We start from the raw sequence: 26,902 nt of genomic DNA on the forward strand, positions 1-26,902 counted from the left end.
CAGTCCCTCTAAGCCTTTATTCAAAATGTTCTCAAGAATGATCTCATCCTTCCCTGATGCTGCAAGCTGTGAAGTAAGCTTGGGTCCCATTATATCAATACCAATAGCTGGAAGTCCTTCCTAACGTCTAACTTAAAGACTTACTGCTCTAAGTATCTGCAACTAGCTTCTCCCAGCACCTTGAACATAATGAGTTTTCTGTAAATGCATGGTGCATTGTTGCTCTGAAAGACTGTCCCCCAAGGGAGGCAGAGAAAAATCTCTTCATAGCTTTCCGGCTTTCCTGGCAGGTCTAGTTTCCTTAAGGCTAGACAGCCCAGGTGTGCTAAGGGTCTTACTAGGCCCACTGGCCTCCTCCCCACAAGAGTCCAGACAGATGATCAATGCTGAAATTGTGCTTCACAACTGGGCACAAAGCTGTGGGGACATTTGATTTTCTTTTCCCAAAGGAAACTGACATTGAGGTGCCTCATTGAAGTAGAAATAAAAACTAGGGAAATACTGCATCACAGATATCAGGGACTCTCTAGCAGGAAATTTGTTTCAGAAGAAGATCCGACTGCTGATCCTCAGGGTAACCAAGCCTCAGTTTGTCTTCTGTACTGTGGCCTTTCTGCGAACGTATTATATGTCTGTTTGTTTAGTTGTCCTGCAAAGTTCAGGCAAATCTAGGTAATTGTATAGATATTGTTCTCCAGTTATTTATTAACACATTTCAAAACATTTCTGCAGAATGTGCTGGTGCTATAGCAGGCATCTCCTCGGAGCCTAGCATCTGCAGGCAGGATTGAGTGTCCTGGGACGGGTCATCTCCGCGTCCTTGGAGCAGGGACACAGAGGTCCTCACTCAGCGTCTTCTGAATCACTGTGCGGCTGCAGGCCAAGTCTCTTTCCCAGCACAGCCACACCCTGCTGGAAATGAGAGGCAACGGAGGAAGCTGATTAAGTGAAGTTGTGGAGCTTAGGAGCAAGGAGGAGGGGCTGACAGCAGAGCAGACCTTGAAGGCAGATGCCCCAGGAAGGGAATGGGGAAAGAGCAGGCCTCCTCCATGCCACCTGGCTAATCTAGAGTCACCTAATCTGGGTAATACAGATGAGTTCTGATGATGAGATCCCCACATAACCAGACTGGGAGAAGCCCAGCCCCACAGCCTGGGGTTGTGACTGGCATGGCTACAAAGGCAAAAGCTTTCCCTGAAGATTTTCTCTCAGCCCGTACAGATCTGGGTCTGGCTTTGGAGTTGAAGGCAAAGATTGAGGGGTCTCTAATAGTGGGGTGGGGGTCCTCAGGCCCCTGTCTCTGTGGGAAAAACATAGAGGACTTGCTAAACTTTGATCCCAGACTGTGGACTGATTACAGGCTACCATGGGAATGGACCAGATTAACCAGCCGAAGGGGTCAGTATCTGACCTGTGGCTGACGAGGTCCCTGGATGCCTCACCAGGAAAAGCCAGCCTTCACCTTCCTGGAAATTCCCCCGTGCTTTCTAATCACAACGTAGCTGCTCAGTGTCTCAGTTCCTCCCGGGAGGATTATCTATCATTTTAGCATGCCAGCACCCTGTCAAACCCATCTATTCATACAAATGTGCTAATAGGAGAGCCTCCTTTTTCTTCCAGAAGCTTCTGTCACAGGCAGAGGAGGACAGAAATAAAAGGACAGGACAGGAAGGGGAAATGGGAGAGGAGCAGCCTGCAGCATTAGGGACCCACATTGCAGTGATTGAGAGGAGAGAACAGAGGGAATCATGGCAGATCCATGGAGGTGGTGTTTATGACAGATGGGGTCCTGCAAGGGAACACTCTGCTCATCAATGCAGAGGCAGATAACTAACATATCTGCAAGAGGACCAGCTCCTGGGAGCCATCCTGTGAGGTACTATGAAATCCTCATATGTCATTTCACATGTCTGTATATTTGAGTCTGCATGTGGGGTGATGGAGGTGAAAAATGTTTACACTACCTGCCACAAAGAATTCCTATCCAAGATGTGCCTGTGGAAGTTACCAGAACCTCCCACCATCCCTCCTGGCCTGCCCCAACCTCTCCCTCCTGAATGATGACCCTGCTCTGCCTTCTCCCATTCCCCAATCAAAATTCCAAGATCTAGGGCCTCCAACTCCATTTCCACCCATAACTCTCCTTAGGAACTGCCTTCCAGAGGGCCCTGTTAGAGCCAGCTCATGTAAACAGTAAATGGAGTCACTCAGCAGCAGCTGGCAAGTGTTTTCAATGAGTTGGAAAATCAGGTTGAAGGTATCGTGAAATATGGTGCTTATAGAGAGGCCCAGATGCATGGGCTAAGTACTTTGTGATTAGGCCTGCCTTACCCATTCCACCCTCCAGCCCCGTCTCTTCACCCTCCTTCTTTCCTTCTCCAGAGTTTTTAAATTTAAAATGTGCCTGGGTATTTTATTAATATCTTGTAAGAGAAGCTTCTTCAAGCAAGTGGTTCTTTGCCCTAGGGGTCAATGTGATCTTTTTTGTACATGTGTATAGCAGGATATGTTGGCTTGTAAATGTGCATGAGTTTCTGAGTATAGGTGCTGAGTAAATGTTTATTGATGATGCCTACCTATGCAATCTACATGGTGCTTGTATTTCTATTGCATGTGCATTTGCACATCATATACATACATACAGAGAGAGAGAGAGAGAGAGAGAGAGAGAGCCTTGCTTCCAGAGCCATACATGCTCTATTTTCAGTTTCTGAATGTCCTAAGAGGTTATATCGTGTCTACATGGATGGACTGAGAGCACACTTGGATTTCTATCAAGATATGTTCTCCTAATCCACCAGAACCCCCACTTCCTGCCCATCGCCTACACACAGCATCCCACGCCATGTAGTGCAGGGAAGCACATTCCTCAAAGCTCAGCTGCCCACCTCTGAGCAGGTGCAAACCCACCCGTTGCATCCTCCCATCCACCCTTTTTCCCCTCTGACTCTGCTCTCCTCCTAAATGGTCTCTCTTTCCTCCCTACCTCCTCCTCCTTCATTTCCCTTCTCCAGAGAGGCAGAGGTTAGGTATGCTTGACCAGGATTCACCAAGTGCAGACATCAAAACAGTAAAGGGATGTGGACACCATCTCTGACCTCTCGTTTCATGACGGGCTAACGGAGGCTTAGGGATGCTGAAGGATTTCTCCGTGTGCCCAAGGTAGGTCACAGAAGAGCCTGCGCCAGAGCCTGTGTTTTCCCAGCCTTTCCCACAACCTGGCCCCCGGTGGAGGAAGCGCTTCCCCTCCACCGACCCCTGCCTCCCACATCAGAGGTGCCGCACCCAATGAGTGTGGCCAACCAAGACCACCAGGGGGTGAAATGAGTCACCTCGACTGTCTCTAGGATGGAAACTTGGTAGGGAGTCCGGTTCCTGTGAGCAGGAGGAACGCGAGATGAGAGGCAGGAGGACCGACCCTGCTGCTCTCAGGCTCTCTGTGACTTCACAGAGGACAACTTTGGCCCCTCCCCGCCCAGCTCTGGCAGGTGCACCTCAATGGACTCTGTCCAACAGGCAGAGTCCATGGAAAGGAAGGACAAGATGATGTAAGCATGAGATCCCAGATGCTGGCCCTGGAAGGGTTTTAGGGACCATGTTCTCATTCAGTGTCCTTGCATTATACAGAAACTGGGCACATAAAGGCTCCAGGACTGGCCAATTTGCCACCGGGACCGGTCCCAGGCTTTGCACTCCCAGAGTGCTGTCCCATTCACAAACCCTCGCCGTCCATTCCTTTTTGGAGTGAGTTCTGGTGGCACTCCTATAGGAACAGCGTGTGGGGAGGCCTAGGTGTGGCCTGGCCTCAGGTGAGGACACCATCCAGGTGACCCGGCCGCTGCGTCCCTGCTCTTTGTGCCACACCCCAAGTCCCTTTGCTTCCCGGAGATGGAACAGGTGACAGGGGCGCACGGAGGAAGCGGGCCTGGGGACACACGGTGTGCCGAGCTCTTTTGTCCACCTGGGTCGCCCTCCGCAAAGCCACTGCTCCCGGCTTCCCGCACCGGTCCCCAGGCAGCCTGCAGTTGGCGAGGAAGGGGCTGCGGCCGCGCAGTTCCTTCTCCAAGGACAGGCGCGCCCTCTGCTGCTAGAACGAGGAAGCGCGAGCCCGGCCCGGCTCAGAGCCCGAGCTTGGAACCCGCAGTCGCGCGCACCCACCAGAGAAGCCGGCTTAGTAAAGCCTGCCGCCACTAAAGCATCCAGAGCCCTTTCCCTTTCCAGGGTGCTCTGACTCAGACAGGAGGGTATAGAACCTGGGAGAAGGAAGAGGGGCCGCCTGAACTCTGTGAGGAAAGGGAGGGGATCCTTGCATTTGGGATTTAGGACAAAATCCTTGCCTTTGGGATTTAGGTCAAAATAGTTACATTTGGGATTTAGGCTCCTTCCCCATCCTTTGTCCTCTCCACGAAGCTCCTCTCACCCCAACCACCAAACTGTGCCCATGAAGTGAATGGCCCATTAAGGAGTCTGTGGGAGCCGCAGTGTCTGGAGATTTCACTCGGCCATCTCTTGAGCCCTGCGAGAAGTTTTAAAATGTTCACTTTGGCAACTTTGAGCTTGGTTCAAAGCATGGTGTCTCCGCAGGAAGAGTACAGGACTGGGAATGAGGCCTCCTGGAATCTGGTTCCATTTCAACCACTCTTTTCCCCTGTGCTAAGTCACATGTCCTCTCTGTGGCTCAGTTTCCTGACCTATTACATGGGCCTCTCATGTCCTGGAAAATTCACTGAGATACCAGATATGCTACAGCATTAGCAAGCGGTAGTGTCACTGCCCTGCTCTGGCTGGGTTGTCTCTCCCTGGAAATTGGCAGTGGTAAGAGAAGGGTGGAGACAGAGCCTCTGGCCATCTCCCCTGCTCCTCACCCCTGCTGGGACTCCCACTGTGCAGTATTTCCCTCTCATCTCTAGACAATCCCACGGACTCCTTCCTTCAGGCAAGGCACCCCCAAGGATGTGCAAATAAAAATGTTGTTGGTGGTGGGGGCAACATATTCAGTGAAAATCCACCAAGGACACTGGCTGGGGCTGGAGCAGGATGGGGGTGAGGGGAATACTGCTCGAGGAAAGCGGGAGGGACCGGGGAAGAGGTCCCCGGACAGCACCAGCTGGAGGGTCCTAGCATGGAGCCTTGGAGGCAGCAGGGAAAGGACGCCTCTCTGATTTTAGAATGTCCGTGGAGCCAGCCCTGAGTTGCTTCCCTTGTCAGATCACAAGCATAGGCTTTGGGAAGAACTGGTGAACAAACTGTAAGGTGGCATTCTCCTTGTGCCTAGGACAGCTACTGACCCCCTCAGCCTTACCTCATCCAGAAATTGGGGGTGTAAAACCTACCCCAGTGCAAGTAACTCGCTTCACTCAGTAAGCAGCACAGAAGTGCACAAAATTATTGTTGTTGTTGTTATCATGATCATCGTGGTCCTATCAGGCCTAACCCTCTTATTTTCTGCATGATGTTCCCTTACTTGATTTTCTGTTTCCTCATCAACAAAAGTCATGTTTGTCCCTCCTTAGTTCTGGGGGTTGTGGTGGGGAGGAGGAAAAAGGCAACCCAGATGCATCAGCAGAGGAATGTCCCTGAGGGACCCGAAATACTATTATTGAAGGCTAAATGTTCCGTGGCTAAAAGCTGCTGTAGCGATCTTTGCATCCACTTGATTTGAATGGGCACATTACTGTAATGTCCCAGTGCTGCAGTCAACACAGGGAAGGTTGAGCTATTTGTAACAAGATGCATGAGCAGCATAAAGATCAAATGGTGGAATAGAACGCATCTGGCTCACCTGAGAAAACAGGGCTAGTGGCTTTGAATATGGCTGGAATCCATCCATGACCGCCTGCCTCAGAAACACTGCCTGGGGCTTCCTGTAGGGAGGACTGAAGAGACAGGAGCAGGTGGAAAAACAAGGCAAGTGTGAGGAGAGAGACAAAGACAAGCCACTGGACACCATGAAAGAGAATCTAGTCACAATTCCAGCTCCAAGGGCATTATGGATGCTAAGAGTCCCGTCCTCCACATGCAGCTCTGAGAATACCGCCTGTCCTCTAGCAAGCTTTCTCCAAACCCTCATATCTGGACCGAGCTCCTCGTTCTTGGTGTCAAGCCGTTCAGGTGAGCAGCTCCAGGCTATTTCTCCTCCTGCGCTCCCATCTACAGGGACAGAGCACGCCACCACTGCAGGTCTCCAAGGCTCCATTTGGAACAGGGGTGATGGGGCGGTTGATGCCCTAGAAGGACTAGGGAGGTAGCAGGAGATGGAAACTGGACAGGCTGGACAAAAACACTTGCAGACCCTGATCAGCATGCCCTCCAGATCAGCGCTGCCTTTTAACTCATCTCCAATGTCCTCCATCAGCTCCTCCCCAGAACTTCATTTGAAACTAATATTGGGAAGGGTCTGGGAGGAATGTCATTTGGCTGAAATTGAACCCCCCATGGGATGGCCAAACACTCATCCTCCTTTTTCTTTTCCTTCCAAACCCTGGGAGAGTCTCTGGGTCTTGTTTTGTTATCTGCAGATTAAGATCAGGAGTTCAGGCTCTGTAAGGACCCTACTCACTTCTACCTGGTGACCTGCATAACTCACACCCTCTCCTGACATCACATGTGGCATGGATGGGGTTATTTGTGCCTAGTGTGCTGTAAGGTTAGGGCTGACAGACAAAAGTACAAAAGTACATGGGGAACACTCACGCTCAGTGTTCAGTCCTATTTCTCAGCCTCGTCTCCACACGTGCTGTCCCTTTGCCCTCCTCAAAGCAAGGCTGGTGCCTTTCAGCACTGACATTCTGATGGCTGCCTCCGCCCTCCTCACCCTCCCACTTAGCACAGGAGAACTTCCTCCCAGCTCCCCCTCACCACACTGGCTGCTTTATGCCATTCTTTTTTATTATTATGGCAAAATATGCATAACTTATTTTTTATCATTTTAACCATTTGTCAGCATACAATTTGGTGACATTAAGTGCATTCACAATATTGTGTAACCATCACCACTGTCTCATCATCCCCAGTACAAATTCTGTACCCATCCCCAGATAACCTCCAATCTACTTTGTCTCTATGAATTTCACTATTTTAGGTTTCTCTTGTAAATGGAATATGCAGTATTTGTCCTTCTGTGTCTGGCGTATTTAGCCTAGTACGATGTTTTCAAAAAGTCTATCCATGCTGTAGCATATATAAAAATTTCCTTTCTTTTGATGACTAAATAATATGTCATGGAATGGATATACCACAGTTTACTTACCCATTCGTCCATCGATGCACACATGGGTTGCTTCTACCTTTTGGCTGTTGTGAATAATGCTGCTATGAACATTGATGTGCAAATATCCCTGCCTTCAATTTTTTTCAGGATCTACCTAGCAGTAGGACTGCCAGATCCTATGGTAATTTTGTGTTTACATTTTTGAAGAGCTGCCAAACTATTCACAGAGGTTGTACCATTTTGTATTCCCACCAGCATTGTATGGCGGTTCCAGTTTCTCCACGTCTTCACTAACACTTGTTATCTTGTTTCTGGATTATAGCCCCCCTAGTAAGTGTAAAATGGCTTCTTCTTAACTTCCCTCAACACCCAAGATCTTTGTACTTTTGTCTGTCAGCCCTAACCTTACAGCACACTAGGCATAAATAACCCAGTTGAAGGCTGAAGGCTCCTTAAGGCCAGGTTCTATTGTCCACAGGCTACCAGGCGAGGCCCAAGGGTGGCGTGTCAGTGGGAATAGCCAGTGTCTCCATGAACCAGTTTTGGTCACAGTTGTCTGCCTTAGACTGGAAGGTCCCGAACCCAGCTGTCAGTCCTCCCTGGCAGAACCTGGGATGCCCAATGACTTAATAGTGGTGTTTGAGGAATAGGGAGAAAAACAAATGAAAGAAGATGTTTTTTAAACTGGAGGACACTGAGACTAAAAAGACAGGACCCAAAGAGTGAAATGGGAGAGGAGAAAGATTGAAGGAGAGAACTAATCCCAGAATCCAATCTCCAGCGAGGCAGATTCTGCAAGCTCCTTGGCAGTGCCTGATTCTGATGCCTCGTGGATCCGAGCTGGGAAATTGAAGAGATGGTGCAGCCCAGCTCCATGCCTCCTTCACTACGAGTCACCTGCAGGGGGCTGAGGGGCACAGCTACCCTGGGGCTCTGCTGGGCTCCAAGGAGCCTGGGTGCCCCCAATAATTTCAGTTGGGGCCTCAGCAGGCTGTCCAGCCATTGTCAAGACAGCTGTAGCTCTGGACATTGCCAAGGGAGCCTCTCATTACCAGGCCCTGGAGGGCTGCAGGCTGCCCCAGGAGAGGCGCCCTTGGGGACTTGGCCACAGTGGAACCTGTGTGATCCTGCTAAACAGTCAGTGGCTTTGTCCCTGCTTCTTCATGTCCAGACAGCCATGGGAAAAGCAAAAGAGATGCTCAGAAGCTCACTAACAAGGTGGAATAAGGGAGATGAATGGAGACAGCCAGAAAGTCCAGAGAGAGGACTGAGAGTGAGCACACACTAGGGCAAAGGGGGAATGGAGAACACTGATCAAAGGTAAATCCAGTGTGTAGGTCTAAATTGCGTTGCTTTCCCCTCTCTGGCACCTTCTCACTCCCTCTTTTCTCATCTCTCTCCCAGTTACTATCAAAGGAAAATTTATGAAGGGCTCGAGGCATTGGATATTCCCTGTATTTCAATCTAACTTTTTACAATCTCCAGTGAACAGCTCGGCTGCCTCTTCCTGTCAGGGAATTTAAATTGCAGATGGGATGGTGAACCTGTGCCCAGAGCAGGAGCAGCCCCTCTGGTGAGCACCAGCATTGCTTAGCAACTAGGCCTGGAAGAACTTTAAGAAGTAGCAGAAAGTTCCACTCTGGAAAGTGCCCTTGAGCCAGGGCATCTCCTGGGAACAGGGAAGGAGCATCCCAGAAAGAAACAGCAGCCAGGCAAGAGATCTGCTCACTCCAGGGTCAGGGGTATGGCCAGGGGGTACAGTCAGCACCACTATGCTCCGTCACCATTGAGTGTGTCCTTCACCAAGGGACAGAATGCCCTCCAGCCTCCATGTAGTTTTTGACATTCATTGTTTTGGAGAGAGATTTCAAATGCATGGTATCTTCCCCTCACACCTCACACATCAACAGCAAGTAGAAATGGAAATGAATAATCCCAGCACTCTAACATACACACAACATGCACACACACACTGATATGGTTTGGCTGTGTCCCCACCCGAATCTCATCTTGAATTATAACTCCCACAATTCCCATGTGTCATGAGAGGCACCCAATAGGAGGTAACTGAATCATGGGGCTGGGTCTTTCCCGTGCTGTTCTTGTGACAGTGAATGAGTCTCATGCTATTTGATGGTTTTATAAAGGGGAGTTCCTCTGCACAGGTTCTCTTCTCTTGTCTGTCACCACGTGAGAGGTGCCTTTCGCCTTCTGCCACGATTGTGAGGCCTCCCCAACCATGTGGAACTGTGAGTCCATTAAACTTCTTTCTTTTGTAAATTTCCTGGTCTTGGGTATGTCTTTATCAGCAGCGTGAAAACAGACTAATACACAGACATAATCACAAGCTGAGATAGGTAAGCACTTATGCTACTGAAAACAAAATGCCAGCAAATACCCACAGCAGGTCAAAAGGAACAAACCATTAAATCTGCTCCTTTTCCCAGCTCAGTTCTTGGGACAGTGTTTCTTTAATTATGGCCTTCCCTCAATAAAGCATCCTAGTCTGAAAGGCAAAAATGTCCCAACTATGCTTGAGGCCATCATTAAGGCATATGCTTTTACAGTGGAGCTTGAACAACATGGGTTTGAACCGCACAAGACCACTTAGACGTGAATTTTCTTTCAACTCTGCCACCCTAAGACAGCAAGACCAACCCTTTCCATTCCTCAACGTGAAGATAACAAGGACGAAAATGTTATGATGATGAATAGTAAATATATTTTCTCTTCCTTAAGGTTTTCTTAATCACAGTATCTTTCCTCTAGCTTACTTTATTGTAAAAACACAGTATAAAGTACATATAACATACAAAACGTTTTATTCCACTATTTATGTCATTTGTAAGGTTTCCAGTCCATAGTAGACTTTTAGTAGTTAAGGTTTTAGGGAATCGAAAGTCATTCTTGGATATTCAACTATGTGGGCGTGTTCAGCACGTATTGTTCAAGGGCCAATTGTACTTAAATAATTGGCTTGAAAATAAAAATGTAAATAGTAGTTCAGTGTGAATGTTTGGCAAAGTCTGCAGATTCTGGTGTTCCATCAACTTGGAACTATGACGTACCTTACACACAGTCACAGAAAAACACCCCCAAGTCAGACACACCCAACTACTCCTGGCCTGTGTCTACAAGAAAGCTTGTATATTTTCTGGGTTCCTGTTTTGGTTTGAATCATGTCTTACCTAAAAAGGATACATTGAATTCCTGATCCCCATTACAACAGAATGTGCATTTATTTGGAAATAGGGTCATCACAGATGTAACTAATTAAGATGCGGTCATACTGGAGTGTACTAATACAGTTCTATTAGTGCATTCTCATGCTGCTAATAAAGACATACCCAAGACTGGGTAATTTATAAAGGGAAGAGATGTAATTGGCTCACAGTTCCACATGGCTGGGGAGACCTCACAATCATGTTGGAAGGCAAGGAGGAGCAAAGTGATGTCTTACATGGCAGCAAGCAAGAGGGCATATGCAGGGGAACTCTCCTTGATAAAACCACCAGATCTCATGCGACTTATTCACTCTCACGAGAACAACACGGGAAAATCCTGCCCCTATGATTCAATTACTTCTCACCGGGTCCCTCCCAGAACACATGGGGATTATGGGAGCTACAATTCAAAATGAGATTTGGGTGGGGACACAGCCAAACCATATCAACTGTCATGTGAAGATTCAGGGACACAAGGAGAACTCCATGTGAAGATGAAGGCAAGATTGGAGTCATGCAGCTGCTGCAACACCAAAGATTAGCAGCAACTCAGAGTGTGGCCCTGCCAACACCATGATTTCAGACTTCTGGCCTCCAGAATTGTGAAACAACAGAATTCTGCTGTTTTAGGCCACCCAGTTCCACCCTAGAAAACACACACAGTCCCTTTTTGTTATTCTGTGGGAGGATCCAGGAAGGTCCTGTTTACGGATGGTGACAACTTGCTGTGGGATAGAAATGAGTCTGCAGAGGAGAGAGCTGGCCTTGCAGGTTGAGCTTCTGGACACAGATGCTCAGATGGAGTTTGAAGGATTGAAAATCTTTGTGACTTGGGGCAGAGAAATTGATATTGACTTTTTGGTTAAACTGTTATTTTTCATTAAAAGTTTGCTCGATAGACAGTTCGTGGCCCTTGAGTGGAACGTGGGGAAGCAGTGCTTTTCAGAGGGCTCAGGCTGATGCAGGGCCCAGCACCTTTGCCCTCATCTTGCTCAGATGCTGCCTGTTGCAGCTGTTAGCTTGTCCTGCTTCTGCAGGGGAAGGAACATACTCCAGGGCTGGTACCCTCCTATCTCCCTGTCTGTATCCCATAGAGTGCTATGCACTTAATAGGCGCTCAGCAAATGTGTGGCGAATCAGATGCATGGGGCATAAAGTATAAAAATCATGATCTGCTCAAACACTCCTAGTGAAGCACCTATTGAATTAGCACTCAAATCATTCATTTCTGAATTATTATTATTTCTGTATTACAAATTCCCCGTTTGACCTAGGAACAATCCTGTTTTTCCTTTTGAGTCATTCAGAGTATTGTATTTGCATAAAGCTAAAGTACCTGACTTTATCTTCCTGGAAATTCCACGAGGTAGTATGGTGGGTTTGACTACCTCACAGCTGAGAGACTGAGCTAAGTATGGGATCTGATCTCTGACTGGCAAGGAAAGCTGCAAGGGGTGTGGGCTGAGAGTTGGAAGAAGATGGTTCTAGACTTGCTCACTGGATGTGCAAGTGACTTCACCCCACGACAGGGTATCAGAGGTACCAACCTGTTAAATGAAGGCATCAACAGCTTAACCATTCTGCATAGCACTCTTTGACCTGCTATCTCCCCACTGTGGTAGACAGAAAAGTGCCACTGAGATTCCCCATTTCTGTGGTCAGTAGAGACCCTCCCCTCCCCACCTCACAATGGACAGCTCCTTTAAGGCCAGCTTCAACTGAGCCACATCAGGGATCTGAGAGAGGCACAGGCGTCAGAGGCCTGGTCATTTTGTCCTGATGGGCAATTCACACTCCAAAACTTCCGAGGCTTTTGGGAGCCTGTGTGACAGACTCAATTCAGCTTCTGCCTTTTCTCAGTCCTACTTCTTCCCCTTCTTTTCAGAGGTATTGATCCCTTACAACATCTCACAGACCAAACTCCATCCCAGCATCTGTATCCAGAAGGCACACCTTGCGACACCAAGTGTATTAGTCGGTTCTCACGCTGCTAATAAAGACATACCCGAGACTGGTAATTTATTGATAAATGAAAAAGGTTTAGTGGACCCACAGTTCCAAATGGCTGGGGAGGCCTCACAATCATGGTGGAAGGCAAAGGAGAAGCAAAGGCACGTCTTACATGGAGGCAGGCAAAAGAGCATGTGCAGGGGTAGCACCCTTTATAAAACCTTCGGATCTCATGAGACTTATTCACTATCACAAGAACAGCATGGGAAAAGAAAGACCCGCCCCCATGATTCAAATACCTCCCTCCAGGTCTTTCCCACAACCTGTGGGGACTAAGGGAGCTACAATTCAAGATGAGATTTGGGTGGGGACACAGCCAAACTATATCACCAAGTCTCTCCTCTGCAGACTTTTTCAAAAGTTGTGATTAAATAGATATAGCATAAAATGTACCATTGTAACCATTTTTAAGTATACAGTTCAGTGGCATTAAGTACATTCCCCTTGTTCTGCAACTGTCACCACCATCCATCTCCAGAACTTTTTCATCTTCCCAAATGGAAACTCCACACTCACTAAACAACAGCTCCCCATTCCCCCCTCCCCCTGGTCCCTGGTAACTTCTTTTCTACTTTCTGTCTTCGTTATTTTGCCCATTCTAGATATCTCATATAAGTGGAGTCGTACAGTGTTTGCCCTTTTGTGACTAGTTTATTTTATCTAGCTTGTCTTCAAGGTTCATCCATGTTGTAGCATGTGTCATGGTTTCCTTCTTTGTAAAGTCTGGATAACAATTCCACATGTGTACTTACCACATTTTGTTTATTCATTCCCACATCAGTGGACACTTGGACACTTGAGTTGCTTCCACTTTCCGGCTATTGTAAATAATGCTGTGCAGACTTATTTCATCTCACGCCAACTACCCCCTTATACAGATGGGCCTTCCTAGCCTCTTTCAGGATGACCAAGAGCTAAGAGGAAAGGCAGGCATATTCAGAGTTTCCCAATCATGGGATCAAGAGGGGCAATTGTTCCAGCCCCTCACTGCCTCAATGTGATTAGTTGGGCAGTGTCCTGAGACCAGATGCAAGCAAACAGACAAGGCCATATTTGCTTTCCAAGGAGAAAAAAAGGTACACAAGATGCACACGTGAATGACAGAAAAGCCCTGGGCCAATCCAGGAAAGATTCATGCTCCTGCATCCTTTCTGGGATCTCTTTCCCCACAACACTGTCTGGGATATTCCTTGGAGGGGTAAACAGGAGGTAAGCATCCCACTCTGGGCTTTGTCTTGTCCTGTATCCCACTTTGCACTAGCCAGGGGGAGCCCAGGAAGGTTGATATGTTACAAATAATAATCCCTGACCCGAAAAATAAATGATTGAATGCAGTCATGCAACAGCAGCTTTTTGGATGCCTAATGTGTGCTAGGCTCAGTGCTAGGCATATGCCACCTAGCTATCGAGGTTACCCTTCCAAGAGCTGAGGAACCCTCAGTGTAGGTCTCCAAATATAATGGGGCAGTCCCAACTAAGCACAAGACAAATGCCCAAGGGTGCTGTCCTCTCTGGGATGTGAACTCTGCTCCCGCTCCAAAGACCTGCGCTCCTTGAGTTTCAGAGCAGTTCCCCATCCATTCACGCATCCATCCATTCATTCCACAGTTATCTTCTCTTCTGCCAGATGCTGTTCTGGGGAAGCAAATGCCTTTCCAAGAATGGTGAAGAATGCAGCCCAAATGGATAAAAAAATGCACACACGCACGCACACACACATACAGAGAATAAAAATATTGCTCAGTGATGAAGATGTGCCCTCATCTCAAAACTATAAAATAGAGCCTCTGACCAACTCCCGTAGGAGGAGAAGCACACCTCATGCCCTGCCCATACCGGGTCAGCAGTCAGCAGGTGTGGGAGAGCTTTCTCTGGCTGCTCTTTCTGTAGGAGACCTTGGGTTGAACAGCCATGAGTCAGTCCCTACCTTCAGAGGGTCCCTCAACTGCATCCCTTAGCACCAAGTGGCCCCTAATGAAGACTTGAGGCCACCCATCCAAACATGATCTTAGTTGTCAGTTGTCACTCAGGAACGAAAAAACCCAAACTGAAGGCACGTGTGCTCTCCTTCTGTGCTAGAGAGCTCGCTGCCTGTCACAAGCCAGATTATGATGTATAGGAATAATAAGGCTCCTTGAATTACCCATTAAGTGCTGTCAGCAAATCACATGATTTCTTTTTTAATATTGTAAATATCTGGCCCCTAGAAAATGATGATGATGCTATCTCCACTAAGCTAGATGATAAACAGAGTTCCTGTGCCAGGGAGCCACTGCCCGTCCTCCAGGGTTGTCTCAGAAAAGGCAAGGAAGGATGAGGAGAGGCTCCTGTGGTTTTGAGCTTCAACTCCCATCTTCATCTGGCACAAACGCCCCTACACTGCACCTCCCTCGAGCCAATGTTCCCTGGCTTTCCTGACAGCATGGCTGAGGCATAAATGCCACTTCCTTTGAGTGGCCTTCTCTGACTGCCTTACCTAAACAGGCACCTTGCACTGTTCACCCTCCAAGCACCTGCTTTATCATTCCCAGCATTACACCTGTTTGCTTGTTTAATGCATCACTTATTAAACAATAAGCTCTGTGAGGGCTGCCTTGTTAATTATTCAACCCACAGTGCCTAGCACATTGTAGGGCACATAGTATGACCCCAGTAACCACTTGTTAAGTAACTTAATACTCAGTAAACACTGCTTGACAGATCCACACTTCCTAGAACAGTCAATGCTTCTCAAACCTCATTGTGCATCAGATCACCTAGAGGGTTTGTTAAGCCACAGATTACTAGACCCCACCCTCAGTGTCTGGTGCAGTAGGTCTGGGTGGGGCCTGTGGATTTGTATCTCCAGCAACATCCAAGGTGATGACAATGTTTCTGGTACAGGAGACCCACTTTGAGAATCACATCCCTGAGAACTGCTCATAAATGCAGACACTCACTTTCTGCTCTCCTGCCTTCTGGGCGTATTTATCAGAGCTGTCCATGTGACTCTAAGTGACAGATGCAAAACACGGGGTTCTTCAGATCCAGTTTGTCCAAACTGAATAAAAGTATTCTTATCCCTAATAGTGGGAAGGTAACTTGAGGCCAGTAGATGCAAAGTGAGGTGAGTTGCTCTGCAAGTCCTGGCAGATACAGCACAGAACTCTGCATACCAGATACACAGTTTCCTGTTCCAATCACTGAGCTGCACTTTTCTGACACCAACTGTAGAAATGAGTTGGCTTCCAAGTGGCTTATTAGAGAACAAATTATTCCCTGTTTTTCTACTCTTTCCATGTGAGTTAATCTGCAAGTCTAAAGTCCAAGCAGGTGCCAGAGTTATTCCTGCAACTGGCACCAAATTGCATTCAGAAAGCACAATTAGCAGTTCATTAATGTGCCTCAGAATGGGATAATCTACATTTTACCCAAAGACAGCCTCCATCCCCACTGCACTTTACCCTAATGTGCCAACATACAGGTTGCCTGGCTAACCGGGCCTTTGCACATCCCACCATTTGCCAGGTGACAGTCCTTACCTATTCACTGGACCAGAGGAGGAAGGACCCACCCTCTGCAGTTCAGGATCCAAGAAGCACTCTATTCATCTTTTCTTCTTCTTCTCCTTCTTCTTCTTCTTTTCTTCTTCTTTTTCTTCTTCTTCCTTCTTCTTTTCCTCCTCCTTTCTGCTTCTTCTTCTTTTCCTCCTCCTCTTCCTCTTCCTCTTCTTCTTCTTTTCCTTCTCCTCCTCCTCCTTCTTCTTCCTTCTTCCTCCTCCTCCTCTTTCTTCTCCTTTCTCTTCCTCTTCCCCTTCCTTCCTTCCTTTCTTCCTTCCTTCCTTCTTTCCTTCCTTCCTTCCTTCCTTCCTTCCTTCCTTCCTATTCCTTCCCTGCTTAAACCATTCAGTCTGCAAACCATTAGGGAGACCTAAAAGAGCAGGCACCTGTGCCAGAGCAGAGGGGAGATGCAGTGGCCCACAGAGGTGTTGTAGACCAACAGTATATTGAGGCTGAGGCTGTGACAGAGGAATGAGAGGGTGACCAGAGCTGAACCAAGCGTGGTGTGTGGGGCTCCATGGAGATGAGGAGCTTGGGCAGCATGAGACAATGACCGTGGAGTGTGGAGACCTGAGGAGTCGGGAGGGCTTCTGCCTTAGGTCAGAGGACAGCCGAGCACAGGCTAGAGACAAAATTGCATGAGGAGGGCATCTATGCCAGGAAGGAGTGATGGCAGCAATGGAAGATTGGTGACACATAGGGAGATTTATCAATTAAGGAAATATGTTCAAGATGACTAGAGCCAGGATTCTTGCTGGCAGTGAGGGGAACCACAAATATAAAATGGAAAAAAAAAAATCTCAAGTGAATCCTGAGGTGTTAGAATTTATAGTATATATGTGAACTTGGGATTTTTAATAAATAGACAAATCAATATGTAAATATGAATGCAACTTTATGTGTACACATACCTACATGTAAACATACATATACATATTTCTTCACTCTGTCCCCCAAGAGGGCCTGAGGGACACTCCAACACCAATGATCACATCTAACCTCCTGGATCTGGGTTTCTAAATAGCATTCTTCTCTACAAGGAAGCAGGACTCTCCAGGCTGGTGCAGGAAAGTACAAGATGAGCCTGGAATGTCTCGTTGTGCCAGAAGTAAAGACGTACTCAAAGTGTGAAGGGAAGATGAGAAAAGCACACAGAAGCCTGCCTGGATGGACTCCTACTGGCCAACTCAGAGGCAAACAGAGCAAAAAAAAAAAAAAGTAATGAAGATCATAGGTTGCAATCCATTGAACAAGATATAAAACCATGAGCTCATGCGGATAAAAATAGATAAGTGAACAAGGCTGGTCTCCAAGTATCTCCACACATGATTACTTACAAAAAGTAGCTTAATGGTGGAAATGCCTGGCAGACACTACCGCAAGCAAGTAATCAAAGTCAGCATCCCTCATTCCAAGACAAAACAGAATCGTGTGCCGCCTGATAACATGTGATGAGAAGTTTCTGTGAAACTCTTGCCAAAGATGTATGGTCTGAAATTAATCATGAGGAAATGTCCTACAAAGCCAAAGTGAGGGGCATGCATTAAAACAGTTGGCCGGTAGTCTTCAAAAGTATCCAGATCCCAAGCATTAAGGAAAGACTGGGGAACTATTCCAGATGGAAGGACACTATAGAGACAAGACAAGTAAATACAGTGTGGGATCTTGGACTAGAATCTTTTGCTATAAAGATTATTCCTGGGGCAACTGGCACAACGTGAATGGGGGCTGAGGATTCAATCAGTTCCTTTCCTGCCTTTGATGGTTGTCCTCCGGTCACATAAGAGCATGTCTTTGTTGATAGGATACATAAACTGAAGTATTCAAGGGTGATAGACATCACTTCAGCAACATACTCTGAAATAGTTCTAGAAAAAGAACGATGTTTTGCTGTACTTACAGCTCTTCTTTATGAATGAGATTGTTTGAAAAACACCATTTAAAAAGCTGTGACTGTGATGCCCAGTAAAAGACTTCAGTCTCCTTCAGCCCACATTATCTGTCCATGCTTGCGATGAGCTCAGTCTGCTTAGAGATGCTGAGTGAGTCAGCCTCACACCACGGTGCTGAGGTCATCACAGTCATGCCCACCATCTAAAATATCCTGCATGGAAGAGGGAATTAAGGAGGAGACTGGTGGACTCCATGCCCTTCTGGAGCCCTGCATTGATTTCAGGAAGGATTCAGGCCACAAGAATTGGGAAGATAGACGTCTCTATCACGTTGGCATCGGGTGTGTGGTCACAAGAGCAATGTCCCGACTTCCGGTCTCATGTCTGGCCCCCACAGGTGCTCTGCTCTCAGAGGTATACCCTGGGAAGCTTCTGCCTCCTCCTCTTCCATGTGAGGAAGGCTGACAGAGCAGGGCTGTCTATCCTGGAGCATGGGTTGAAAGAAGGGGCATGTTCCTCTCAGGGCTTGGAGCTCCTGTCTAGGACAAGAAGCCCTTCCAAGGAAAAGAAGCCTCTTCCCATGTAGTTCTGAGTCTACATCTGTCACCATAGTGCAAACATAGCAAAAAGAGACTCATGTGCACCCAGGAAAGCGTGGTCAGGGTAGTGAAGGATCTGAAAACCATGTCATGAGAAGTGAAATCAGGTGAGATGGAGCATCTGTCTTCAAGTATGTGAGGCAGTGGCTCATGGGAGACACTAGACCTATCTTATATAGCTCCCGATTAAGAACTAAAACCAACAGTGGGCAATGGAAGGAAGTGTAGTTCAGCCCCACATAAGGAAGGAACTTTCCAACACTGGCTGTCTCCAAAATGTCCCAGGTAGCCCACGCAGCCTGAGACCCTAGAAGTGGGCAAGCAGACCCTGAAAGACCACCTGCAAGGGCTGCTGCAACGATGTTCAGACCAGACTATCCTGATGTAGATCAACTTCAGCCTCTAGAAAAAGGAGCCAGAGATTCAGTGAGCAGAGCAAAAATGGAGAATATTGGTCTTTGCTTATGCCAACAGGCTGGCCCAACAAACCAGCACAGCCTCTTCTTTCCCCAGTAGCACACCGTCTGCCACCCAGCCCAACATTTCCAACATTCAATGTGAATAAGTGTCAAATTCCATGGTCAGGGTTTCTAAGAAATGCCCAGAACTTCATGGTACCTTGGATAACTTACATACGAGACTCACTGGTCCCAGATTCCTGTGCCTCACCATCAGCACCACAGAGGTCACCCCTAAGTCCAGCTTGACCGCAGATCGACATGTTTATAGCAAAAGGACCCAGTCCAAAGTCCTCTGGCCTCTTGAAAAGGTGAGATGGGGCGTCTGCATGATGAACGCTTAGCCTCATCCTTCCATCATCAGTTTTCCTTACTTCCACCCTTGACCCTTCATCCCTTCCACATCATACAGGTGAGTAAGGAGCAGGTGTAAGTGGAACAGAAAAGCCATTCTCTCCTTCCCACTTCACCAAGAGTTGGTGATGAAGACAAAAGGTCATCTCAGCACCTAGAGAGAAACAGTAAGGTGTTCTGAGTCTAGTTATCATCACGATTCACTTGGAGGCAAGGATAAAGCCAACACTGAATGTTTTAGACTTTTCCCTGAAAGTTGTAATCCACTGAAGGGTCTGTCATATACATATATATGGTATGGTTTCAAATTTACATTCATTGTTCCCACTGAACTTAATAAAAGAAGGAGACATGGTGATTGTAAGTCAGAGAAGGGGACTTTCCTGTAGCACATGGAGAAGATGTTAAAGCTTATTGAGTCATCATATGGGACACATTATTCTCCAGGGGCCTAAATAAAGAATCAGAGCAGTGAGATCTTATTCAGGATTTGATATTTCAATTTCCCAAGGAACATTCTTCCTGTTGAATTTGCAGCTTGGATGCAATGCTAAGCAGACCCATTGGCCATCCCCTCCCATCTCCACACTCTCACTAAGAGTTTTAAGGAAAACCAGTTAAGATTTATTAAACATTTTTATTATTCAACGTATATCGCACTCACATCCATTTGCACAAGTCACTTTTACATAACTCATGTATTCACATCACATATTATTAGCAACTTCATTTTAGTGTCTGCAAGTTTACCTAGTAGCAAAGTCCAAAGTTGAGAACAACTGACAACTAGATCTAGAAATACATATATATTTTTATTTCTGGAAACTCTGCTTACTTCACTTAAGTGTTGTTTCTGCTGCACTGCATGCTGCATGGTACTGCTCACTAATAACCCCTCTCTGTGGCATCATCTGCCCATGGTGGAAAAGCCAGCAAACATGCCCTGGGCAAAAGCAGGCACAAGCAGACAAGTGTGCTGGACTGGCCGTCCCAAGACCTGGCATCCATGTTGTCTCTGCTGCTAACTCACTAGGTATCTTGGGAAAATCCCCTTAAATTCCTCTGCCTCGGGAATCCAATCTTTTCTATTTACTTCACAGAGTAATGGGGAAGAAACATCAAGATAATGGATGTGAACGTGCTCAGAAAAATAGGAAGTGTCTTCAACCTATAAAGTTAAGCCTCTGTCATTAGGATCAGGTTCAGAAAATGAGGTCTGAACACAGGGCTGTAAAGCAGACAGGTTCTGAGACACGCCTAACTCCATGCCTCATTTTACAGGTGAGAGCACCATGGGGTACACATCACAGCTACTCACAGGACAGCAGTGGGGCCAGTCAGGTTTCGATGGGACACTAGAAGCCCCAACCAATACTCAGATGCCCACCCAGTGGCCATCTAGCTGCCGCTTGATTACCTTTGTAGACCAGGCGCTCACCTCCTCAAAGGCAGCCCCTTTCACCTTTGAAAGGCTTAAGTGCTTAGGAAACTTTACCAAAACACGAGGAAGGGGAAGAAATTATGGTGGCCTTATCAGAGAAATGCAAATCAAAACCACAATGAGATACCATCTCACACCAGTTAGAATGGCGGTCATTAAAAAGTCAGGAAACAACAGGTGCTGGAGAGGATGTGGAGAAATAGGAACTCTTTTACACTGTTGGTGGTACTGTAAACTAGTTCAACCATTGTGGAAGACAGTGTGGCGATTCCTCAAGGATCTAGAACTAGAAATACCATTTGACCCAGCCATCCCATTACTGGGTAGATACCCAAAGGATTATAAATGCTGCTATAAAGACACGTGCACACATATGTTTATTGCAGCACTAGTCACAATAGCAAAGACTTGGAACCAACTCAAATGTCCATCAATGATAAACTGGATTAAGAAAATGTGGCACATATACCATGGAATACTATGCAGCCATAAAAAGGATGAGTTCATGTCCTTTGTAGGGACATGGATGCAGCTGGAAACCATCATTCTCAGCAAACTATCACAAGGACAGAAAACCAAACACCGCATGTTCTCACTCATAGGTGGGAATTGAACAATGAGAACACTTGGACACAGGAAGGGGAACATCACACACCAGGGTCTTTTGTAGGGTGGTGGGAGGGGGAAGGGATAGCATTAGGAGATATACCTAATGTAAATGACGAGTTAATGGGTGCAGGACACCAACATGGCACATGTATACATATGTAACAAACCTGCATGTTGTGCACATGTACCCTAGAACTTAAAGTATCATTAAAAAAAAAAAAAAGAAAGAAATTATGGTGGCCTTTTCTCTTCTAATAATTGGTGTCACTGGTGCTAAAGCAGCCCCACAGATTGTATCTACCCCCTTTCCTATACAATGTGCATTGAGTCCACATGTGTTCCCTGTGACACTTTTCTTCTCCAGCCTGTGCATCCCTACTTTCTTGGTTCCCACCTCAATTCAGTCTCTGTCATCCTGGTTACCCTGCAATCAGCATACTTGAATTTGTCCACAACTGGCTCCCAGCTCCTCTCCCATGTGGCCATCTTGTCTTTGGCTATTGACAACCTGTATGTTCAGGAACTCATCTGTCACCTTCCTTTTAAGCAGCTACTATCCACAGCTCTTTAATTCCACAGTAAGCCTGGGTGTCAGGCCTGGACAAGGAGAGCTCCACCTGCTCCTCATACATGATTGATACCTAGCAGAAGACAACGACCTTGGAACAACCCAGGAAGGTGGACCCAGAGTCTGAGGCTTGGCTGGGGCACTGGTCAGGGGCCCCCACTCCAGCAAGGAAGCCCCGTACATATGTAGAAGGCATAAAGAGAGGCCCGTTGCCATGGTGACTGTCAGGCAGCCTAGCCTGCCTGAAGTCTGTGAGGAAAGGCTCTGGGAAGGATCGTAGTGAGATGCAGGAATTCACCCAAACCACTACCAACCCTCCAGGGGCATTTACTGAATCAAGCAGTGCCTGGGCTGTTTCAGTTGTGATCCAGAGAGGAGGATTGGGCAGGGCTGGCATAATCCATTCCACAGGAGGGAAGGAGGCCTTCAAGGGTGTGTGTGTGTGTGTGTGTGTGTGTGTATGTGTATGTGCATCTGTGCATGTGTGTGTGCATGTGTGTGTGCAACTGTGTGTGCACCTGTGCATGTGTGTGTGCATGTTTGTGTGTGTGCTTGTGTGTGCATGTGTGTGTACCTGTGCATGTGTGTGTGCGTGTGTGTGCCTATGTGTGTTGACACATTGAACTGACACAGCATTGTTTTCTCCTTGGGCAAATCCTCTTTCTTCAGGCGCCACAGTTATGTGAAGCATCTTGGAGCAGCTGGGGGGATATGAATAAGGCTGAGGGAGTCATTTCTCCTCCATGCCCCCAGAGCGCTCTGCCCACACCTCCATTAGCACTAATTACATTGTGCTCTAATTCTCTGTTTACACGTCTGGCTCTCCCACCAGAGCAGCTCCAGTGCAGGGGCTGCATCTTGTTTTTATATCCCTGATTCCTAGGACTATTCTTGACATATAGTAGGTGTTCATTAAGGGTTGCCTGAGTAAACAAATGAATCTCTGCCAAGGACAGAATCGGAGTGTTCTGACTTAAAATGGCAGCGTGCGAGATTGAGGTTCAAATCTCACAACAGCTTTGTGCAGTTCCTGCCATATGTAGGATACTGTGCTGGGCATACAGCCTCATCTTCAGGGACATCACATTCAGTGACAGGGACAAGGCAGTCGGCCATCATATTTGTAGGCTCAAATACCCAATTACCCAACATATTTGTAGGCTCATTACAAATTCTCTTTATTAACCAGTCATTCCTTCCTGGGACTGTAGAAAGCCTTTATTTGTTGACCTGTTTCTTGTCACTGTCAATACTTGAATGTAATGACATTGTATCTCTTTTAAAAGATTTCATAATTCAAATTTTTTACTAATTCAGACCAAGTTTCCACAAATTAGTCTGAATTAAAGAAGTTTGGTTGTGCTAGGCTGACCCATATGAAATTGGTGCTATTCAACCATTTTTGACCTAGAAAAATGACAATTTTATATGGTTCGATCTAATACGTTTCTTTTCTGGTACCCCTTTCCAATGAACTAAAATCATTCTTTATTTCCATGTTTTCCTCCTATGGTATTTTAAAGACAAAAGTAGAAGAGTGGGATTGACTGCCACAGCCCCCAACCACCTGCCCCTCAGTTCACAAGTACAGAAACCAGGAGATTTAACAGAAAGAAGAAAATCATTCAAAACACAACTGCTGTTTGTTTGTTTGTTTGTTTTTTTTTTTTTTTTTTTTTTTTTTTTTTTTTTTTTTTTTTTTTTTTTGCTGTACAGAGCTTTTAAATTTAATGTGGTCCTACCTGTTTATTTTTGTTTTTGTTGCCTGAGCTTTTGGTGTTATTTCCATATAATCATTGCCAAGACCTATGTCACAAAGCTTTCCTGTATGTGTTCTAGGAGTTTTAGGGTTTCAGGTTTCATATTTAAGTCTTTAATCCATTTTGAGTTGATATTTATGTATGGTGTAAGATAAGGGTCCAATTTCATTCCTTTGTGTGTGAATATCCTGTTTTCCCAATACCATTTATTCAAGAGACTATCCTTTCCCCCTTGTGTGTCCTTGGCACTCTTGTGGAAAATCAGTTGACCATATACATGTGGATTTATTTCTGGGTTCTCTGTTCTGTTCCGTTGGTCTAGATGTCTGTTCTTATGCAAGTACAATACTGTTTTTATTACTGTGGCTTTGTAATATATTTTGAAATCAGGAAATATGATGCCTTCAGCTTTGTTCTCCTTTCTCAATATTAGTTTAGCTATTCATGGTCTTTTGGGGTTTTACACGAATTGTAGAATTTTGCCTCTATTTCTGTAAAAAAATTATTGGAATTTTTATAGGTATTTGCATTGAATATGTAGATTTATTTGTGCAGTAGAAACACTTTAACAATATTAAATCTTTCAATCCATGAACACAGGTCTTTCTTGGTTGTGTCTTCTTTAACTTCTTTGTCACTATTTTAGAGTTTTCAGTTGACAAGTCTTTCATCTCTTTAATTAAATTTATACCTAAGGCCAGGTGTGGTGGTTCATGCCTGTAATCCCAGCACTTTGGGAGGCCAAGGCGGGCAGATCACCTGAGGTCAGGAGTTTGAGACCATCCTGGCTAATATAGTGAAACCCCATCTCTACTAAAAATACAAAAAACTAGCTGAGAGTGGTAGTATGCACCTGTAAACCCAGCTACTCGTGGTGGGGCTGAGACAGGAGAATTGCTTGAACCTAGGAGGTGGAGGTTGCGTTGAGCCAAGATCACAGCACTGCACTCCAGCCTACGCGACAGAGTGAGACTCTGTCTCAAAAAAAAAAAAAAAAAAAAAAAAAAAAAAAAAAAAAAATTATACTTAAGTAGTTTATTCCTTTTGGAGCTATTGAAGGTAGAATTGTTTTCCTAATTTCCTTTTCAGATAGTTCATTGTTAATGTATAGAAATGCAAGAATCAACAGAATAAAAAGGCAACTCCACGAAATGGGAGAAAATATTTGCAAACCATATCTCTGATATAGGGTTAATCTCCAAAATATATTGAACTCCTACAACTCAATCACACACAAAAAAATAACTAACAATACAATTTTTAAAAGGCTAGGGACTTGGATAAACATTTCTCCAAAAAAACATGCAAATGGTCAACAGATACATGAAAAATACTCAACATTACCAATAACCGGGGAAATGCAAATCAAAACTACAATGAGACATCTATCTCCTCACATTGTCAGAATGGCTATTGTCTGAAAATAAAAATAAAAAATACACAGTGCTAGTGAAAATGTAAGAGAACTTGAAACCCTTGCACACTATTGGTGGGAATGCAAAATGCTGCAACCACCATGAAGAACAGTTTGGAGGTTCCTCACAAAATCAAAAATAAACTACCATATGGCTTAGCAATCCCACTTCTGTTTATCTATCCAAAAGAATTAAAATCAAAATCTTGGCCGGGTGCGGTGGCTCACGTCTGTAATCCCAGCACTTTGGGAGGCCAAGGCGCGTGGATCACAAAGTCAGGAGTTCAAGACCAGCCTGACCAACATGGTGAAACCCCTTTTCTGCTAAAAATACAAAAGTTAGCCAGGCACCGTGGCACATGCCTGTAGTCCCAGCTACTTGGGAGGCTGAGGCAGGAGAATTGCTTGAACCTGGGAGGTGGAGGTTGCAATGAGGCAAGATTGCATCATTGCACTCCAGCCTGGGCAATAGAGCGAGACTCCATCTCAAAAAAGAAAAAAAAAATCTCAAAGAGATACTAGCACTCTTACGCTCATTATAGCATTATTCTCAATAATCACGATGTGGAAACAGCCTAAATGTCCATCTATGGATAAATGGATAAAGAAACTGTGATACATATAAGAATGAAATACTATTTAGCCTTTAAAAAGAAGGAAACTCTGCAATATGTGACTGCAGCATGCAATATGAGTGAACCTTAAGGACATTATGCTACATGAAATAAGCCAGTCGCAGAAAGTACACAAATCATGTGTCCCTCCACTTACATGAAGTATCTAAAATAGTCAAATTCACAGAATCAAAGAGTGCAGTGATGGTTGCCAGGAGCTGGGGTTGGTGGCAGCCGGGGGGAAGGAAGAAATGGGGAGTTACTAATAAGAGGCATAACATTTCAATTGAGCAAAATGAATAAGCTCTAGAGATCTGCTGTATGACAATGCACCTACAGTCAACAACACCATATTGTACATTTAAAAATGTGTGAAGAAGGTAGATCTCATGTTAAGTGTTCTCACCACAATGAAACAAAAATTTAGAAAGCACACACAACTGCTACAAACTGGGCATAAAAGAGTACTATATCCAGAATAAATAGAACTTAAAGCTGCTTCGCCATCGTCCACACTCCCACCCTCTGCTTTAGACCTGTTTGCCCTGAGAAGTCGGTTGGGCAATCTAAAACTCGCTTCAAGGGACAAAATACATCCTTCCTGTCCATAAGTATAATCCACTTGAGCCCAAGAGATTCTGACCGTGTGAAGTAAAATTCCAACCTAAGACTTCCTAAAGGACTGGGGATGAGAGGAGAGGAAATTAAAGTTTAATAGAATGGAACCTCGGAAAACAGACAAATGCAAATTAGTAGAGAGAAGCAGAAATTCTTCTCATTTTTAAAAGCCTCTTCATTAACTTATTTTATAGCATTCTGAGAATTTGTTTAAGGAATGCAGGGATGTGTAGATTCGAGAGTGCAAGAATGACTCTTCTCTGCCTCTGGAAAGGAAACGGATTTGCACTGTAGCAAGAAGTATTACTGATGAGTATGAAAAACTTCCTGGATTGTGAAGGAGGGGAATAGCATCACACCGTGAACTTTCTTTGTCTGGAGGTATTACAGTAGAGGAGCCCACTTGGAGAGATTGGGATTAATTTTGTCTTTATTTGACATTGTCTTCCTCTGCCAGAGTCCCCTGTGGCTGGATTGTAGATTAGTCCCCATGGCCACATTGGGCCTCTTTGAAGTAGCTATGGCCACTGGGAAGAATGAAGATGAGCATCAGACAGTAGATTCCTCTGCAGAGCTGGGGAGCTCCATCCAG

General features: G+C 45.8%; 1 long non-coding RNA gene across 1 annotated transcript; it reads right to left on the reverse strand.

The window, feature by feature from the left end:
- Positions 1 to 689: 689 nt before the first annotated feature.
- On the reverse strand, positions 690 to 21,977 carry LOC104666259. Its single transcript, XR_748531.1, has 5 exons — positions 21,776 to 21,977; positions 20,122 to 20,229; positions 17,321 to 17,499; positions 17,135 to 17,142; positions 690 to 912 (listed from the first exon to the last, which is right to left on the reverse strand). It is a non-coding gene; the product is annotated as an uncharacterized LOC104666259 (long non-coding RNA).
- Between the last annotated feature and the right edge of the window lie 4,925 nt (positions 21,978 to 26,902).

This window comes from Rhinopithecus roxellana, chromosome 6 (assembly GCF_007565055.1).
Source record: "Rhinopithecus roxellana isolate Shanxi Qingling chromosome 6, ASM756505v1, whole genome shotgun sequence".
Lineage (NCBI taxonomy): Eukaryota > Metazoa > Chordata > Mammalia > Primates > Cercopithecidae > Rhinopithecus > Rhinopithecus roxellana.